General features: G+C 48.8%; 1 protein-coding gene across 1 annotated transcript in view; it reads right to left on the minus strand.

The window, feature by feature from the left end:
* LOC104294527 (T-cell leukemia homeobox protein 1-like) overlaps nucleotides 1-8,342 on the minus strand; it is a 13,152-nt gene that overhangs the window by 2,872 nt on the left and 1,938 nt on the right. The window lies entirely within an intron of this gene.

Raw genomic sequence — 8,342 nt, forward strand, 5'->3', positions numbered from 1 at the left:
CGTGTTTCCCCCTCAGGGCCAGAAGGCCCGAGCAGAGTCGCCTGGTGAGTTGGTCGGGGCTTGGCAGACAACCCACCCCCACATTTAACACTCCTTCTCCCCACCTCCGCCTCCTTACCGGTCCCCACCCAAAAGCAAAGAATGGAGGGGTACCCAGAGCCTGCCCCGGGGCATGCGGAGATTCTGCGTGTCTGCATTGCAGATCGCAGCCATCATCGCAAACAGATAAGCCCTCCGCCTCCCCCGCAAGTGAACACAGACTGGGGGCAGGGGGGGTCGCCGCTACAGAGCGGTGTCTGTATTGCAGGGAAGAGGGCTCAAAGAAAGGCAAGCGGCTTCTCCAGCGGCTAGCCCAAGGCCGAGACAGGCAGGCCTGTTTTGCAGGGGCACAGAAAAATGGCACTTCATCTTTTTCTAGCTTCTTTCCTTAACCATTAGGCACTTTTTTATTATTTTACTTTTTTTTATGCTTAAGAAAGAAGTGGTAGCTTAAAAAAAAAAGTTTATTTTTGCTACACACTGGGGAGAGGTGGGAATCACCCAGTCAGATCCCAAAGGAAACGAGAGTAGTGCAGCTATAAAAGAGCCTTACAGATCTTAAGTGTTTGAAGCCAGGGTCTACGGTCTGCTTGGGGAAGATAAAACCCCCACCCCTCCCCTTACCGCTTCCTTTAAGGACAGTAAAAGATTATTGGGAGAATGTCACAGCCCGGGAGTTACAAAACCTGCAAAATCACCTGGAAGATGTATGAATAAGGGCATGTGACACATCAAGCAAATTCCCCACCTCCCCCAGCGCAAGGAAACAGGACACAGGCACCTACCTGTATATAAAAGTAGGGGAGTAGCTCCCAATGTGTTGCACTGTTAAAAAATCTTTTGGAGGTGACAGAGAGGGGCCTCCCTTGACTTCCATATATCTTCTCCTCCCCTCCTGACTCATCATGAAAAACGAGCCCCAGCTGGTGCCCTGAGCCCACCGCCCGCACCTTAACGCTGAGGTGCTGCTTGCCTGGAGGGGTCCTCGCAGGGCCCACCTTTGATCACCTCCTAATTAACGGTGATTTCTTTTTCGGTTAGAATCCGGACAGGATCCAGACGGAGAGACGATTAGGGAACGCGGGGGAAAGTGACTATAATCGGGGGAGAGGGTTGAAATACAGAGCCAGAGCTCGCTTCTGGCCCCCAAGCCAGCAGTGCCAGCCGAGGGGGGGGCTCCCCTTGTCCCCGCAGCCCCTGGCTGTGGGATTTGGGCCAGGTCGCTTGCTTGTCGCCGTCCTCACGGAAAGGGACTCCCTCACGGACACGAAGTGACCGCGCTGCCCGTTGTGGTCGCCGGCCCCCACGGTCCCCTGCAGAAAAGGCTCCCCCGGGACACGCGTGTTCCCCACGGGGACTCTCCGCGTTAGCCAAAAACAGTCCGTTGCAAAGACAGAGAAAAACCCAGGGTGGGGGCCCGGGTGTGGGGGGGAGCTGCGGCTAAAAACCAAAGCCCTTGCGTTTGGTTGTCTCTCGGCAATGACAGCCCAAGGGGCGCCCCGTGTCCACCTCTGCAGCGCCCACCAGGAGAAATAATTTTGGGTACTGATACGGTACTATAGACAAGGGCAGCCGGCTGGAGACCCGCGGGGGACGCGGGCGACAGAGGGATTAGCATTTTACAGCCGGAGTAACACCGCCTCCGCCAGCAAATCCTCCCTCGGGGAATTGTGTGTCTGCGTGTGTTTGGAAACGCAGCAGAACTGCTCATAGTTTGCAATTTTCGTATACGGATCAGCTTTCACCTACAGATCAGATTCCCTCCCAGAAACAGACCTGCTTTGTAGTGTGCATGGAACCGATTTAATTTCCCCTCTCATTTTTCTTTTTTTTTTTTTTCTTTGTTCATCTTTTGATTTTCTCATCCCAGTTGTCTTCCATTCCCTTTGTTTTTATGCTTTAACCACCACATTTCTTTTCTTTTACATATATTTCCTTCCAGTGAGGATAATTTGCTCCTTCTCCCCAACCATACCTCTAATCAGGTCACCAAACATATTTTTTGTCTTTGTGAGAGAAACAAGACTTGTGTGAGTGCATAAATCCATACTATCTAAAGTCAGAATTTATTCAGGAAATGAAATCCAGTTATTCCCTCCCTCCCCCCAAAGAAACGATACACATAAAAACATCTTGGGAAGGTAGATCCAGATGTCATACAGGCACAGAGGATGCTATGGGAAGCAAGATGTGGACATTTGAGAGGCTCCCCAGGGCTGCTAGGCCTGGGATATCTGCCCTGTGGCACCATCAGCCTGCGAACTGGATATACTGCCCATGAATGTCTAGAGCTGACATGTTTTTAAAAAATACCTGTTGGGAATGACTCATAGGGCAGATGCAAGTATCCACTCGTGTTTCTTTTGGAGCTGTTTTCAGCTGGAACAGCAACACAGTTTAGATCTAGTCTAGTCCTGTTCTTCTCAACAGGGCCAAATAGCAGCAACAATTTGGGGTTTTGGCCCAAGGTTGCATTCCACTCTCCCTTCATGCTGTGGCCATCTCCCCTTTTGCAGTTCTGAATTCATTATGTGCCTAATTGTGTGGGCAGTCTAGATTAGTCAGGAGAGTAAGCCTAAATTGGCTCATTAACTATAGGGAAGTGAATGTATCCACTCATTGGGCTGAAGCATGCCCAAATAAGCCTTTTCTATAGTCCTTCAACAGCAGAGAGATCAGTTCAGGTCTAAAAGCAGTCTTGGCCTCTCAGCCTAAGCACAGGTGAGATGTGACTGTGGCTGGAAGATATTTTCATCCAGCAAGTTCCCCCTGCAAGGGATCCCCCATTAGTGTCAGTAGGGTCACTACCTTCAGAGGGCTGGAGCTCAGTCTTGAACTGAAGTGATGCAAACACACCAGTTTACCTAAACTGCAGCTGGGGAAGTAGCAGCTGACTGATACTGTAAATCCAGCTCTGGAGCTCATACCACTGGGCCAAAAATACTACGGCTTCTTACCTCAGAGCATTGCCAAACTCATTCTAATCAGCATGTTAATGTTATAGTGGTAGGGGTTGTCTCGAATTTTATGTTTATTTTAGGTGCTCTTCTGTCCTCCTGTAGCTAGCTCAAACCTGGGTCATCTGTGTTTTGGTGAATACCGTGAAGTGTCACTGAGTGTCGCTGTGTCATTCAGCTCATGTGCGTGGCGTTCAGTGAGGTGGCAAGGTGCAGGCTTGGTATTAATGAACAGGGAACCATGGCCTGAGCCCCATTGCCCCTCAGAGGTTTGTTTTGCTGGGAGCCATCATCCTCTGTCGAGGTTGTGCGTGGCTGAGGAAAGCAGGTTGAAATCCCTCCCTTGTATTCTGTTAAGCTTGTCTGTCTTTTCTCCCAAGCAGGCACCTTTGATTTTATTTTATTTTTTCACCCTAAAATGGAACACTTCTTAAGCTAGACATATGAGAACAACTCTTGCCCTGCAGCCCTCAGTACTCGCCCAGCACTCGGCTCCGGACAGGCTGCCCCCTGTAGCGTCGTCACAGCTCACAGTCTGGACCCAAGATGCCATGTTTGTGGAAGGAAGGGGGTCAAGAAAGAATAACAAAAATTAGACCCTTATTCATATTAAAATACAGTTTTCCTTTCTCTTGGCTCTTTAGGGGAGCAGGTCGAGAAAAGGACAAAGCTTCTCCCTCCCATTAACAACCCAGTTTCTCAATCACCCGAGAATTGTTGGATGATGTGGCCCTTTGTTATCAGTGGAGAGGCAGACTGGGACAGAGGAGCCATGGCACAAAACCAAGTGACTCCCTGAAAAGGCAGGAAAACTGAGACTCTAAAACAGGTGGGAAACAGGCTAGTGAGCCAACCCAAATTTCTAGGGTTTAACAGGTCTCTTCTTTAGCAATCCTTTATCCATGCCTGCCACGCACTTGATGCCGGAGTACTATAAATGTAAGGACTCATCTCAAGAAGCATTGCCTACTAGTGCCCATCACCTGGAACATGGAATATTGTGCTCAAGGGAAGACTTGTGAGCAGCACAGGTTGGAGCCAGGGCTGGGCAGAGGTTGTTGCAAAGCAGCAGGGTCGTGTCCTGGGGAACACAAGAGAGAATGTGTGTATTGAACAAAACCCTTCTAAACATCCTCTCTGCTCGAATTCTCCCCTCTTCCCTTTAGCCAGTGTGGTTGTTCCTACAGGCTCAGTTAGATGTCCTTTTATTAAAAGCAATCAGCAGAGGCGTGACCGTGTTTAAATGCTTTCTGCCGTTTCCACCACCAGAGGGGAACAGCAAGTCCTGTGGTTCTCAGTGTACAAAGGCCCCATGTAGCCTCAAAACATGAGTCACCTCCCCCACTCTCCTCTGAAAGGATGCTCTGTCTCAGTCAGTTTTCCTCTTGCTCCCCAAATACACACTGCTTATGAACTTTGAAATGAGACAGAAGCTCTTTTTTTTTTTTTCCCCGAGACTTCTTTGCTCGTCTTCCCCATTCTCATGGGCACAGTTTCCTACAATCCAGCCAGTGGGAAAAGTCTGCAAAATCCGTTGCTACCAGAGCCTTCTGTTTGAGTGGGGCACTGAAGCAGTAGCTGGACTCCACGTGTGTTGAAGGTTCTCTCGCGTTCACTGTGTATCGTGGCACCTGTTTTCTTCCACATCTCTCATCTGAGGCTGATCCCACTCATCTCACTATTGTTAATACATACCAGAACACAACTAATGAGGACTATGTGCCAAGTGGATGACTGTAATTATACTTGTGGAGGTCTGCAAGTACTGCTAATGCATCCCACTAACCAAGCTTGTTCAAGTTAGCACATACTTTTCAGGCAGGTCACACTGTGCCCATTCTGTGCCATCTGTATTTTTTAAGCCCCAGAAAGTCACCATAAGAGCAAACCACCTGTGAGGCACGTGTCTAATTACAGGGAAGGCTGGGATTAGGGAAAAGGGTGCTCATCTTTCAAATCTGTCAGGGCTTGAGACAGGGATCCCCACATTGCCTGGCCCTTACCCCCACCTGTCCACCCTCTCCTTTTCTCCAAGACTGGCTCTTGCAGATGCATTCATGAGTGATTAGCAAGTGTTAGAGCGTGAGGCTCCCTGGCTGGCACCTGCTCTACATCTGAATGGTGTAGCCGGTGAAGCCCAGGGCTGTGGAATGGGATCTGCAAGTGGATGTTGTCTGGGACCGACGGAAGAAAAAGATTTACCTGCTTTTGTCTAACAGTATTTAGATGGCCGACTTGGCTGAGGTGGAAAGCAAAAGAGACAAAGAAGAGAGGAACAGTGAGAGGCTGTAGCTTTTTTAAGTGGATGTCATTTGGCTAGGAATTGAATCCAGTGAAGGGTGGAGGCTGGGGAGGGGAATATATAATTGACATCAGCTAGTGGTGTAAAGGTAAAAATTATCTGTACCTCACCTCCTTGAGATTGTCCATGGAGAACCAGCTGTGAAAGCACATCTTTTGGGGCAGCAAAGAAAGAATCAAAAAGAGGAGATTATCAACTGCGTCTCTTCCCAGGCTGCAAGGTCCAAAAAAGCCACAGAATCCCACAGTGAAAGAACTCCAGACCCCCAGTCTCTGCTGTGACAAAATAAAAGTTCTTCCCCAGCATAGTTCAGTCATGAAGGAAGAGGAGCAGCCATGACTGTCTGTGTTGGGAACAACATCTTGCTAAAAATTCCAGTTCTAACCCCAGTTGTGTCCTCCATGCAAACTCTGGGGCTAAGACAGGCCTGAGAACACATTCTCTTAAGCCCACTCATGACTGAGTTGCTTTACTATAGTTGTAAACAGCCTAATAATAATAGTGCCTGAAGATGCAAAGTAAGCTTGCGGAGTGTTGCCTGGCTTTGGTGCAAAGATGCAGGTGTTGACTTGTGATCCAGCAGGGCCCTCTGACATGGTAACACCTCAGCTGTCTCTCTTCACTTACTGCACCCACCAAACTTCCTCACCTCTGCAGCAGAAATGATCGAGCCAGATGTAGTTCATCTCTCCTCAGCCACTGCCATTCACAGACAGCACGTTGACACAAACCACTGAAGATTTCAGTTTCTATCAGTACCCATCTGCTCCGCGACGCCATGTGCTGGCCCCAGCTGGAGGTCTGATCTCCGATCTGTCCACCAGCTGCACCCAGTATGGGGTCAAGGCAGTAGCGTTGCCCTGCAGCCAGAGCAGGCTATTGAACAGCATGTTCCCCAGCGCAGTTCAGTGATGAAGGGCAGCCCCTGTTGCACTCCTCTTCTGTGATTTGATCCCCAGGGAATAGGTGTACCTGGGTCATGGTATTCAACGCCTGTCCCTTGCATGTGTCGTTCACATACTGACATTCCAGTAGCTTGAGAGAGCCGCTCGGAGCATTTGAAACTGTCCCTCACAGCTCTGAATGGCGCAGTCATGGAAATGCCAAGGGCTGTTGGCGGCCTCCTTAACATCGATCTGCTGCAGCACCAGGAAACAGGATGAAAAGAAAATGCTCAGAATCAGGCTGTTCTGTACAACATCTTCTTCCTAGCTTTAAAATCTCCCCTATGGTGAAACACGGGAACTTCTGGTTTCAACCTCATGAAGTTAGGTCTGTAAGAGAGGAAATTAGCCCAGTGGGCCAGGTGCCCTCTGTGTAACTATGAGAATTCCTCAGCAGGGATGGATTCTGGTCCCATGACAGTCAAAGACAGTTTCACATTGGCTTGGGTGGCACTGAAGTTTGAAATTTTTCTGTGCTTGTACTAGCGTACCTGAGTGCATAATCTAACCCTTTATTTAATGTGGCAATACGTGCATTCCTGGACAAAGAAATAAAGTTAAACACAGTGAGAAAAAACATGGGCCGTGTTAAGTAGAGGGGAGGAAAGAGAAAAAGAGAACAGAAAACCAGTCTATTCCGTCTAGTTTCCTAGATTGCCTTCATCGTTATGGTGTCTGAGCATTTTCCGGTGGAGTATTCAGAGCCCTGACTCAGATCTGCCGCATGTGGTTCTTTGTCTTTTTCTCATCCTCTCCGCAGGGAGAGAAGTGCATGTGTTGTGGAGGATTTCACTTTGGGTTAGCTGGCTTGTTTTAGGGCTTGTTCATAATGTGCTCCCAGCTGTTTGCATTTGAGGTGTATGTTGCAGAAGTGCACCTTCTACTTGGAAAGCGAAGTGGTGAGATCGGGGTATGTTGTAGCAGCCTTACTATGACTCCAGAGACAGCTCTGCCTCCTGTTTAGACTAGATTTTCACAGGGTTAGAGAGCTCCTCTGTACCAGTAAAGTGGGACTGCTGACACCAGTAGATGCCAGCTGTTGACTTCAGAGCCTTAAAAGAATCTCTATATGCTCGTCTAGAGGCCCCTGGGTACGTCGAGGAGACCATGAACTGGGCAGTTTGGTAAGTAGCAGGCAGCCTCAGTTAGAAAACATGGGTCAGATACGAAGAAAAGCAGGTCAATGGGGGTGGGGGAAACACTGCCCAGCCCTGTCCTTGTGATGTAGTTAATTGACTTTGGAGGCTGTCAACGCTGTTTGCCAACTGACGTTGGGAGGGGAGGAGAGTTTCTCTATGTATGAGTTGTCAGAAGAAGGATAACCACCCAGCTCGTTTGATCGAGTATTTTAGGAAGTGGTGTACTTAGAATACAGTAAATGTCCAGGCTGAGTGATCTCCACCATCCCACTGTGCTGGGTCCATCACAAATGCATGCTCATCAGCAGACTCAGCTCCAGGCAGCTTTCCACACCAGTGAAAGACCCTACCTTAGCACAGGAACCACTGTTCTAGGGTTCTTCTCCAAGCCAGCGCTTAACTCTGTGGCTTGGTTATGGATAATGATGGAGTTTGGATGATTTGAAGCTAAGAAATTGCAAAACCCAGCTGAGATGCTGGTTAGATACTCTGGCAGTGACCCAAATCAGTGGTATCCAAACCGCAAGCAAATGCAATGCAATTACCTTGCGCAGCTCTGTGGCAAAATGATCTACCCATGGTCTGGCTTAGCACGACCTAAATTATCAGGTTAGGGGAAGGACTGAAAATAGCAAAACGTCATCTCTTCAGTATAGCTGACAAAGGTAAAACACAGTTCTTAATTAATCAGTTCCCACAAAAAAGTCACTGCCCACCTCTCCACCCCATCCTCAGCAGCGCATATAGCAGTGGGTGTAACTGCTATTGTTATTTTTTTTTTTTGTTTTCCCCACATGCCAGAAAATGGAGGCACAAGGCTTTGTGGTGGCCCCGTGGTCCTGCCAAGCCTGGAGCGAGCATCAGGGGATTCACGTGTCTTTGACACCTTGCATTCTTAGGCCGAGAAGAGGTGAAGATCTTGCCTAGGGATCATGTGCTGGCAATGCCTCCTGCCCAGACT

The sequence above is a fragment of the Charadrius vociferus genome, unplaced genomic scaffold (assembly GCF_000708025.1).
Source record: "Charadrius vociferus isolate BGI_N301 unplaced genomic scaffold, ASM70802v2 scaffold561, whole genome shotgun sequence".
Lineage (NCBI taxonomy): Eukaryota > Metazoa > Chordata > Aves > Charadriiformes > Charadriidae > Charadrius > Charadrius vociferus.